At 49.2% G+C, this 11,934-nt stretch overlaps 1 long non-coding RNA gene across 1 annotated transcript; it reads right to left on the bottom strand.

The window, feature by feature from the left end:
• Positions 1 to 9,500: 9,500 nt before the first annotated feature.
• On the bottom strand, positions 9,501 to 11,675 carry LOC132511069 (uncharacterized). The gene is made up of 2 exons (XR_009537510.1): positions 11,449 to 11,675; positions 9,501 to 9,735 (listed from the first exon to the last, which is right to left on the bottom strand). It is a non-coding gene; the product is annotated as an uncharacterized LOC132511069 (long non-coding RNA).
• Positions 11,676 to 11,934: the final 259 nt, after the last annotated feature.

Below are 11,934 nucleotides of genomic sequence, written 5' to 3'. Positions count from 1 at the left end.
GGGGTGCATCCTATTCTGGTGGCAAGATCCACCCTTGATGGGCTGGAACCAGGGGAGAGGTCAGTGTAGGCCCTGGAAATGGACTTGGGGCCATGTGGGCAGGCAGTTTTGGAGTCCTGGTACTGACAGTGTGGTCTATTAGGAAGGACGAACACAGGCCAAGTCTCCCTGGCCCAGAGGAATCCTTTACCCTTTGGGTAAAGGATTTACCCCTCAGCAGGGCTGGAGGGGGGCCAAGGTAGGTGGCCCTGCTGCCCAGGTCCAAGGGCAGTACTGACTGTCTTGATAAATTATATGATAGACTTTCTGATATTCATCCATCCTTGTGATTCTGGAAGGAACCCTGCTGAGCCGTGGTTTTTTATATACTGCTGGATTCTATTTGCTAATGTTCTACACAGGAATTTTCCATCCATATTCATAAGTGACACTAATCTCCAGTCCTCCTTATTTGTGCTAACATTGTCAGGTTTTAATATCAGGGTTATGCTAGTTCTATAAATTGAATTGGGAAGCTTTCCATCTTCTATGTTCTGTAACAGTTATTTTGTTCCTTTTAATATGTTAGGCATTTATAAAAACATTCTCATCGTAAAAAAAATTCAAACCATACAGAAAAAGCAAAAACCCTCTCTGACTCTCCCTTCAAATCCTACTCGCCTGCCTAGAATTGACCACATTATCTTCTAAACCTTTTCATCTCCATATATACACGTACATCTATATAATTTGGTACTTTGCTTTTTTACAGAAATGGGATTAAATTCCACATACTGAATTGCAAGGTTTTGTGTTTTGTGGGTTTTTTGGTTCTGTTTTTACTTAGCAAATTTATGTCTTGGAGAACTTACCACGTCAGTACACACAGACCTATCTCATCCTATTTAAATGCTATATAATAGTCCATAGTATGGATATATATATATATATATATTTTTTTTTTATATATTTAAAATGATTTCCTATTTAGGGGCATTTAAATGCGTTCCAAATTTTCTTCATTATTATGCTGCATTAAACACTTTTCATAGCATTTATTACTGCCTGACTTTATCCTATTTGGTCATTTGTTAGATTGTTCATTTGTTTATTGTTCCGTCTGCTCCCACTAGAACTTCTTTAAAGAAAAACATTTCCTGCTCTGTTCTTGCTGTGCCTAAAACTGTGTCTGGTACACAGTAGGCACTCAATAAATATTCACTGAATAAATGGATGAATGAAAGAGCATCTTTGTAAATGGCTCTTTGGGTGTACAGGCTATTGGTTCTTCAGATTAGGTACCTAGAAGTGGAGCTTTCAGTCAAAGGGTCCAGGCATTTAAAATTTCAATAGATACAGTCAAACTGACCTCCAATCTGACTGATTTATACTTCCACAAATAATATACAAGAGAACCTGTATATTAGTGCTGCTCTAATTTGTAGTTCATTGGTTACTACTATAATTGATCCTGTTTTTGTTTCTCGGCCACATGGAAACTCTTATTCGTAAATTATTTGTTCCTATTTTTTTGTCCCTTTTCCTACTTAGTTACTTGTGTTTTTCTTATTGATTTGTGGGAGATTTTTATTTAGTTTGGAAAAAAAATTGTTAAATATGTGACCATTATTTCTCCTAACCTGTTGCTTTAAAAAAATTATACATATATATATAATTAATTTTATTTAATTTGTTAAAAAAATTTTTTTGGCCGCGTTGGGTCTTCATTTGCTGGGTATGGGCTTTCTCTAGTTGTGCCGAGCGGGGGCTACTGTTCGTTGTGGTGCACAGGCTTCTCATTGCAAGAGCTTCTCTTGCTGTGGAGCATGGGCTCTAGGCGCATGGGCTTTGGTAGTTGTGGTATGCAGTCTCAGTAGCTGTGGCTCGTGGGCTCTAGAGCACAGGCTCAGTTGCTCCGCAGCATGTGGGATCTTCCCAGACCAGGGCTCAAAACCCGTGTCTCCCGCATTGGCAGGCAGATTCTTAACCACTGCGCCACCAGGGAAGCCCTAACCTGTTGCTTTTAACTTAACTTTGTTTATATTATCTTTCTAGTCTACGATAAATAAATAAATGTAGATTTTTTTTTGGCTGCATGGCTTGCAGGATCTTAGTTCCCTGACCAGAGATTGAACCCGGGACCTGGCAGTGAAAGTGCTGAGTCCTAACCACTGGACGGCCAGGGAATTCCCCAAATATGCTATGTTTTAAATGAATCAAACTTACGTCCTTCCTTTATGCTTTTCCCTCCAATCTGAATCTTGTTTAATATCTATTGACTCACCTCTGTGGATAATGAGAAATTTATCATATTCAAGCATAAAGAGTAACCTTTCAAACTGATATCCGTTACTTTACAATTTAAGTGGAATATGGCTTTCTTTATATGCCAAATAAGGGATTCATCCCATGAGCTGAATGTCACAGAACATTTTAACTTATTGGCATGATCTTTCATTTTAGTCTTTCTCTTGTTCACTAGTAGACCCACCAACGATGAAAATGATCTGCAGTATTAAGTGAAAGCCAGCTTCAAGGCAGCGGGTCCAGAACACAGAGAAGGATGGGCACCTACAGGGCCCGTGGAGGTCAGCCTCCCGTTCTGGGCAGAGGGACTGATTCTCACCACTTCCTTCAGTCCCACCAGAATCTGGCATCTCCCAATTATATTTGTCTGGGGGGGAGAGGGAGTTAAAACATGAGCTAGGGGTTTCCCTGGTGGCGCGGTGGTTGAGAGTCCGCCTGCCGATGCAGGGGACACGGGTTCGTGCCCCGGTCCGGGAAGATCCCACGTGCTGCGGAGTGGCTGGGCCCGTGAGCCATGGCCACTGGGCCTGCGCGTCCGGAGCCTGTGCTCCGCAACGGGAGAGGCCACAACAGTGAGAGGCCCGCGTACCGCAAAAACAAAACCAAAAAAAAATCAAAAACATGAGCTAGGTCTCAGACTTGAAGTCTGTTGCATTTTTAGTCAGAGTTGGTTCCCTGGTCTAAACTTTTAAACCAGTAAGTTGAACCTCTTTTATTTCTCTCTCAACACCATCCCAACCTAAGTTAGTGCTTGGGGCTCAATAAGTATCTGTCAACAACTCCTCTTCCTCCCCCTCCCCCTTCTCCTCCCCCTCCTCCCCCCGTTTCCCCTCCTCCTTGTGGATAATCAGTAGCCCTTCTGAGAAAAGCCCAACTATCGGGGTCAGTGGTTCTCAACTGGGGGATGCACAGCAGAATCGCTTTGGCAGCTTAAAAAAAACAGACTCCTGGGCTCTACCCTAGATTTGGCTGGATCAGAATCACCAGGGGCAAGGCCAGGAATTCTGAAACGTTTAAGATCTCCCCAGGTGATACTGACGTGCAGTCAGGGTTGAGAATACCCAGGTCTTGAATCTTGACATATGACTTTATCCTTGAAAAACAGTTACACCACCGAGGAGGATTCTGTCAGCCAATGTGACTACTTCTAATGGACAAACGACCCAGTTTCTTCAACAAATAAATGACGTGAAAAACAGCAGGAGAGTGGAACGTGTTATAAACGAAAAGACTTGAAACATACACCCAAATGCAATGCATGGACTTGTCTGGATCCCGGTTTGAACAAACTAAAAATAGGCATTTCTGAGACAATGAGAGAAAACCAAACACAAACTATTTTATATTAAGGGATTATTCGTTTTGTTGGATGTGATACTGTTGTGTTAAAACACAAAGTCCTTATCTGTTAGAGATAAATACTGATGTATCCGGGATGACATAACGTATCTGAAATTTGCTTTTAAATATTCCAGAAAAAAAAAAAACGTGGGAGGAAACGATGAAGCAAGAATGGCAGAGTGTTGCCAACTGTTGAAACTGGGAGACTGATACGAGGGGGTTCTTTGTACTATTTGTCTACTTTGGTATATGTTTGAGAATTTCAATAAGGAAAACACCTTAAAAGAATGATACCATCGTAAGGGTTTGCAGAACGAGGCTCCTCTCAAGTCTGGTTTTCCTGACCCAGCCTCATCTGGGTCTTGTCAGCATCTCCCTTTGGTGGTTTATTTTCTCTGGATGTACCTGATTGGATCAAGAGGCTTTACACCAGCTTCACCTGTACGTCCCTTACCTGCTTCTTCTGCCTCGCAGGGACGTGGAAAACTAGATCCGGAGGGATGCTTTGCCACTGACACTCCACATTTTCTAAAATCAGCGCTGGAGCAGGAAGCCTCGTCGTCAGAGCTGCAGGGGGCGTCTTCCCTCCTGACCTTCAAACCTTGCCTACGTGGCCCCGTGGACACGAAGAGCCCTGGATGAGGCTGTGGAGCTTAGCCCCAAACATCTCTCAGGGGAGGGGGAGTGTGGCATCCAATCAAGCAGGTAAAACACAAAGGCAAGGTTTTCTCACCGAAACCATCTCAGAAGAAGATCCAGAACCACCGGAGTCCAGCATTAGTGGAAAGGAAAGCACCCGGAAACTGGTTTCTCTCTATTTTGTCTTATAAAGTTATCACCCAGAAACTGGTTTCTATTTTGTCTTATAAAGTTATCACCTAGAAACTGGTTTCTCTCTATTTTGTCTTATAAAGTTATCATTTTTCAAACTCAGTTTTCTTGATTTTTCACTTAGGAGTTGTATGTGCGTGTCTTTCATAAAAACGATGAGAAGAGAAGGATGCTGATTGTACAGCTATCCACACTCTGACTGTAGTCCGACTGTTCAAACACCTTGACAAAAGTCCCACCAGTGGCAGCTTCCCCGAAATTCAGGCAAAGTACCTCGGAGGCAATCGACCACCTCTTGAACGCACATGTCTCAAGACCAACTTCCATTAAGTCGACAAAGGTCACACAAGGACAAAGCCGCGTCTCTGACCTCTCTCTCTTGGCCCCGGGACTTGCCAATTCCAGTCACCACAGCCCAGGTTCTCGACTCAGCCTGCTTCTACCTTCACTCCCTCACGACACTAACATCATCTTCGACCTTCTTCTGAGCTCAAATTCCTTTTCCTTCTGATTTTGCTCAGAAGAAGGTGGAAGGTAGAGGTGAGATGGAGGAGACCAGAACCTGCACGCTACCGGCTTCCTGGAGACAGGCCCACCGTCCACTCAGCCACCCTCCTCCTGTTTCATTTTGTTTTCTTCTTTCCCTCCTGCTGGGCAGAGAGGGGCTGCCGTACTCTCTCAGCTGACTGACGTCACTTCCTATTTGGGGCAACCATTATTTTGTGCTCTTAGTCAATGAAGAGGCCGGCTTTGAAGCCCGCTCCTTGCCAGCCTACGATGGAGGGCAGGGGAAGCATCTCACTGCTTGTGACAGAACCAGGAGCCTGCCCAGGGCATTGTTCTTCACGACCTGACGCATCCTCCCAGAGTCTGTCTTGCCAGGTTCAGCCTTGGCATCCTGAGAAAGACAGCCAGCGAAAAGTCCCTTCATATTCGTCTGGTGTGTAAACCAGTGGCGGTGCTCAGACCTGCAAGCTCTGGAATCGGGTTCCAGCTCCCCCTGGCCCACCCCGCCAGTTAGCGGTGGTGGGACCTTGGCCAGGCAATTTAGCCTCAATTCTCTCATCTTTAACATGGGCAGAGGAGTAGAACCAAAGGAAATAGCATGCCTTCAGCACCCAGCATGGTGGGGTACATAGTAATTATTTAGTAGCATTACTACGATGTAAACAATCTCACTGGTCCTTCTAGAAGTTCTCTACCTCCTGATTTTGCGGTGGAAGGAACTGGGGTTTTAAGACATTCGGAGCATTGAAGAGGGGGCTCTGACAATTCAGGGCAGAGCCAGGTGGGAGTCAGCTTCTGACTTCCAGGCCAGGGCTCATCCTTACCGGCCAGCTGGACCTCGCCGCTCCCTGGGAAGGGGCTTTGCCTGGGGGACCTGAGGCTGACGCAGGTAGGGGGATCAGGAGCTGGGGTGCTCATGTCAGACACTCCAGGAAGAGCCACCCTGTCTGCAGCTGTGCACGCATCAGATCACCAGGGAAGCTGGGAGGGACTGACATATGACACATCATACAGCTGAGACCTACCCCAGGCCATTAGGTCAGAATGTACGGGGCCCGGACACCAGTAGCTTGTCAAAGCTCCCTCGTGTTTCTCTGTGTAGCAGGGTCCAGCTGCCGCTCTGGGCTAGAGGCACAGGAGGTGCACTGCTGGAAGAACCAGTCCCTGTTATTTGGAGCAAATCAGAAGACAGGGATCAACAAAGCCGCATTTCACCCAGGGTGTACTCTCTAAGGATGCTTCTGGACACCATGCGAGAGGCTGGCTGCCTGTCTTCCTCGCCCTTGACGTCAGAGGTCCAGCCGCTCCTGTGAACACCCTTAGGCTTGCACCCACCACTCCAGACCGGGTCTAACCTTGCTCCATCTGTCTTTGCTTTAGGATTGAGCCACCACCCTGGCGTGTAACAGTGCCACCTCTGACCTGTGATTCTGAAGCTCTGAAGAAATTCTGGGCTGGAGGAGTAAACCTCGGAAATCTTGACTGTCTCAGGCTGGTGATGTAAACTGAGGTCCTGACAGTGGCCCTGGGGGATCGCCGATATTTATTTGGGCCTTGCAGAGTCTTAGCGGTTGGCTTCCTGTGTTGCCGTTCTTGCCACCTCAGGCCCCTGGGAAGGCTGGTGCAGCACTTCCTGCTTGGCCAGGACAGGATCTGGCCGGGACAGGTTCTGGGAGCTGGGGCATCTTGTCTGCTGTGACTCCACACTTCTTTGCATCCCGCCCAGCCTCAGGGGCTCATCTGCACCCGGCCAGCTTCACCTGGGCCGGTGAGGAGGGGACTCCGGCGCAAGGGGAGAAATGAGGCGAGCCAGCAGAAAAGGCCCTCTGGGGGTGGCCGCGATGGGAAAGACTTCAGGGGGGCTGCGGGGTAAGGGGCAGCGGGAGGAGGGGAGGGGAGGCTCAGAGGATGAAGCGAGGGGAATGGCCAGCACATCTCTTTCCCCACATTCCTCCTGGAATTCTTTTCGTTCCCCTGGTTATAGAAGAATAGCAATTAGCAAATTCAGTAAAAGGAGCCAGAAATGGAGGCTGTTTGCGCCTTTGGGGGCCAACATGCATTAGTGAAGGAATGTGAACAGAACTATACAGAAGCCCCCTGCTGGCCCACCCACCTGTCCGGCGGGTGAGCGATGGTCTGTTTGTTCTGCGCTGGTATGTAGCTCACTTCACTCTGGGAGCCCACCATCTGGGCCCGAGCCTCGCTGCCAGTAGCTCTCGGTGACCATATATGGCAAAATGATATATGTGATAAAAAGAAGCCGAATTCTCCAGTTGCGTCAGCCCCTGGAGCACGCAGCCTGCGGGGCTCGAAAGCCCTTCCAGCCCTGCTCCCTGCCTCCCGCCCCCAACCCTTGCTCCGGAAACCAAACGGACTCAGTGATTGGCTGGGGGGAGCAGCGGTGGGGGCTGAGGGGGCGGGGCCTCCCTCCCTCCGAAGGCTTCTGCCCCCTTTAAGGCCCAGACTGACTTCAAAGTCTGTTTCTGGTGGGGAGGATGATGGCTGGGGGTGTTTGACGCTGGCTTTAAACCAGCGAGATTAGAAGTTGAGTGATAACATTCTTTTCGGAAAGCAGCCTGGTGTGGTACCAGCGTGTATGTGGGTAGCAGGGTGGAGAGGCACACACCACCCCCAGTTCCAAAGAGAAAATGAACCCACATTCCCCAACATCCCGACAATACGCTTGAACCTTACTTAAGCCACCAGGAGAAAAGTTCAGTCTACATTGCTTAGCTGGGGGAAAAAGTTCTCTCTCTCTCTCTCTCTCTCTCTGGCTATGGTTATACACATATATATATATCATTTTCTTTTCATTCACCCCTCTGCAGGGAGTTCCCGCATGGGGCCTGGTATCAGGTGGGATGCTGAGGGAAGATGACCAGCACAGGCAAGGTCCTGGCCTCCAGCAGCTGCCCTGGGCAGAGAAGAGGCAGTGATGACTGCTGCAGGGGCACCAGCCCAGACCCAGGGGCTCCTGGAGGCTCCTGGGAGGAGGTGACACTTGAGCACAGCCTGAGGGGTCAGGCAGTAGTTTGCCTAGTAGTGGATGGAGATTGGGAACAGAAACCCTAGGCTGAGGGGGGAGAGAGGGCAGGAGCTGGGTGAGCTCTGTAGGGGGTGGTGAGCGCTAAGGCAGGGGCTAGAGCAGCTGGGGGTCTTTTCCAGGAAGTGCTAAAGAGTCTGGACCTCTGCCTGTCTCCCCGCCTCCTCTCACATCTGAGCCTGTGACCCCCCAGCACATGCGCATACCCCTATGCGGGGGTCCAGCTTACACACCGATACCCAGTGGTGAACAATGCACACACACACACACACACACACACACACACACACACACACACACACACACACACACACACACACACACACACACACACACACACACACACACACACACACACACACACACACACACACACAGGAACGTTCACAGAGACCCGTGCTAATGCCCACCCACTGCCACATCACATAAGCAAGGACCTTTAGCAAAAGGGAAGAGAAGAACAATGGAGCACAACCGGGAAGCTGGGGGAGAACGCAGGCCTGGGGAAGGCGCTCTGCCAGGAAGGGGTTCTGTGCGAGTGGGAAGTGCATGGGCGGGAGGACAGGAGCTGTTGATGGAAGGGGAGAGGTGTCCTGGCTTGCTCCCCGCGCCCCTTGGGGAAGGCACAGGCGGGGCACGGAGACAGCTGGCCAGTAGAGGGACTGGGGGCCCAAGCACCAGCCAGTAGCCAGCCTCCCGCAGCCGACAGCGCGGCTCAGGACGTGCGTCTGCATGGTTGCAGGGGGTCAACACCTCCTCTCCGACCCTCACCTCCACCACCCGCCCTGCCTTGCCTGTGGGGACTGTGGCTCCCCCCTTTATCTGCACTGACCACAGAGGCTGGGGCACTGGAGGCAGGCGGCCCCTGAGAAAGTGCTCCTGTGAGGCCCAGCTGGGAAGTAGGGTCTGGGGTCTTGTCTGGCTTTCTCCCCTCGAGGATGCATACATCCAGACATGTCCCTTGACGTCCTGGAAGGTGTGAGAGCCTGTCCTGAAGGGGCGAGGTCATCCTTGAACGTGCCTTCAGAGGCCTGTGTCCACTGAGCAGTCAGAGGGGAGATGAGGTTTTAGGATGCAGTTCAGCGATTGCTTCCACCAGGAAGCCCTCCCTGGCTCCCCCTCGGACATAACAATGCAGTGGGACATGCCTGGGGGAAGCAAGGTGCCAAGTTCAAGTCTCTTATGACCTGGACGTCACATCACTTCCATTACATTCTGTTGGTCTCACAGAGTAACCTCAACAGGATATAGGAGGAGACTGATCAGGGCACAAATATCAGAAGGAGAGGATCCTTAAGGGCTTTCTTAGAGGCTGCTTACCACACTCACTAAGTTTGGGGTCATTTGTTATGCAGCCATAGATAACGAACACAGCACTGGATGCCCTTGTAAGGGTACCTGGGCCCAGGGAGCTGGGCGAATAAGGTTGTGTCTCTAGAGTAGACAGGATTCTTTCCATCACAAGAGAAAAAAAAAAAAAATCACTTCAAAATGAAGTCTAGAAAGAAATGTATTGGCTCACATAACGGAAAAAGCCCAGAAACAGTGCCGGTTTCAGGGGGAGCTGAAACTCAGATTTCATGAGAAAGTACATTATTCACGGCCAGATGGGAGGCACGGACAAGTCAGAGGCGTTTGGAGGAGGAAGCAGTCAGTGGTGGTGAGAGTGATGGGCCGTGGAGGTTCACTGTACTCTTCTCTCCATTTTTGTATCTGCTTTCAAATTTCTAGAACAAAAAGTAAAAAACAACAAAGAACCAGAACGGGCATGCTTCCTAGGAGGGGGCCCCTTTGCTGGCCTGGCTCTTTTTCTTCCAAACACATATAGAGTCAACCACCAACACGTCCCGACACACTCAAAAGCACAGAGGGGTTCTCTGCAGCAAGTTGCTCCAGAGATGTATCTGGACACACATACCTCCCTTCCCCAAAGTCCCTAAGACTTTCCAGAGGACAAGCCTTATCCAACAGCCCCTTCCTATTATGGGAAGCCTGTTTTCCTCTGACCCGCATATCTGTTGTGTCTATCTGCTGCTATTCAAGAAATGGGTCCAAACTGAGGGCACCTGCCTGGCCAAAGAGGTCGTTGCCACTTGGCTTCTTTGGATACAGGCCTGGATTCTGAGGACGAGGATGGCATTGGTGCTGTTGACTGCTCTACCCACGGTGCTCAGGACCTGGTCTGACACACAGCAGGTGCTCCATAAATATTTGTTGAATGAATGAAATCTTTTCAAGAAAAAAGAACCAGCTCCATCGACAGATGAATGGATAAAGAAGATGTGGTATAGGGCTCCCCTGGTGGCGCAGTGGTTGGGAGTCCGCCTGCCGATGCGGGGGACACAGGTTCGTGCCCCGGTCCGGGAAGATCCCACGTGCTGTGGAGCGGCTGGGCCCGTGAGCCATGGCCGCTGAGCCTGCGCGTCCGGAGCCTGTGCTCCGCAACGGGAGAGGCCACAACAGTGAGAGGCCCGTGTACCGCAAAAAAAAGAAGATGTGGTATGTAAATACAATGGAGTATTACCCAGGCATAAAAAGGAATGAAATGATGTCATTTGCAGCAACATGGATGGACCTAGAGAATATCATGCTAAGTGAAGTAAGTCAGACAGAGAAAGACAAATATCATATGATATTGCTTATATGTGGAATCTAAGACAAATGAAGTTATTTACAAAACAGAAATAGACCCACAGACATAGAAAACAAACTTATGGTTACCAAAAGGGAAGGGGGGGGATAAATTAGGAGTTTGGGATTAACACATACACACTACTATATATATAACAGGTAAACAACAAGGGCCTACTGTATAGCACAGGGAACGCTACTTGATATTTCAAAATAACCTGTAGGGGTAAGAATCTCAAAAATAATATATATATATGTATGTATAACTGAATCACTTTGCTGTACACCTGAAACTGACACAACATTGTAAGTCAATTTAAAAAAAAAGAAAAAAATAAGTAAAAGGACCAGCGAGACTCTGCTGCAGGCTTTCTCCCGCTCGGTTCTCTGCCTCACCGTGTGCTTGCTCTGCTCACCTTCCTCTCCCTGTGGCTCCCCTCCTGCCTGCCCCCCCCCACACATAGCGGCTCAGCCACAGCCCCCCCGTTCCACCTCACGGCATCCTTCAGTGCCGACTTTCAAGTCCCACCTTCCAGGAACCTTCTACTGTCCCTGACTCCCTTCTCTTATACATTTAATCCCTTCCTCCAAACTAGATGGTCCCCATCAACATTTAAACATCCTCTGGGCTCACCCACTGAAATAAACAAACCTTCTCTTAACACGTGCTCTTCCAGTGACTGCCTTCCTTCCCTTCACAACCAACTTCTTTCAAACGTGTCCATGTTCTGCTTTCCTTCACCCCACACTCAGTTCTGACTCATTTCTTCCTGGCTTCTACCACCATCACTCCACTGACAGGATCTTACCTGGGGTACCAGTGACAACCTGGTGGTCCACATCCCCCTTTTACACGACCGTCGCTCAATCACATGACGCACTGTCGGCCAGTCCCTTCATGGACTCAGCCGATTTTTCCCCTCCCTCTGGTCGCTCCATCTCAGCCTCCTGCCCAGGCTCTCCCCCTCTCTCGGGCTGGTGGGATTTCCGAAGCCCAGACCCCCAAGGCCCCCTGGTCCACTCTGTACTCTCACTGGGCAGGTCATTCATGTTACTTATCTCGGCTCTGCTGTTACTATATATACATCTATGACTCCTAGGATGACCACTATCCATTCTCCTCTCCTTCCAAAAGCATGTTAGGACACCCCCATCCCCCTGGGACACGGTCATGAACATGAGCATAAGTGACACATGTCCCTTCAGGGCAGAAGCTTTAAGAGTCAGTATGCCATTCGCTACATCTCCTTTCTCTGACTTAATCACAGTGGAAGCTTCTGTTGAGACAGAAGCTT

Source organism: Lagenorhynchus albirostris, chromosome 20 (assembly GCF_949774975.1).
Source record: "Lagenorhynchus albirostris chromosome 20, mLagAlb1.1, whole genome shotgun sequence".
Lineage (NCBI taxonomy): Eukaryota > Metazoa > Chordata > Mammalia > Artiodactyla > Delphinidae > Lagenorhynchus > Lagenorhynchus albirostris.
This window is presented reverse-complemented; position numbering and strand designations above follow the sequence as displayed.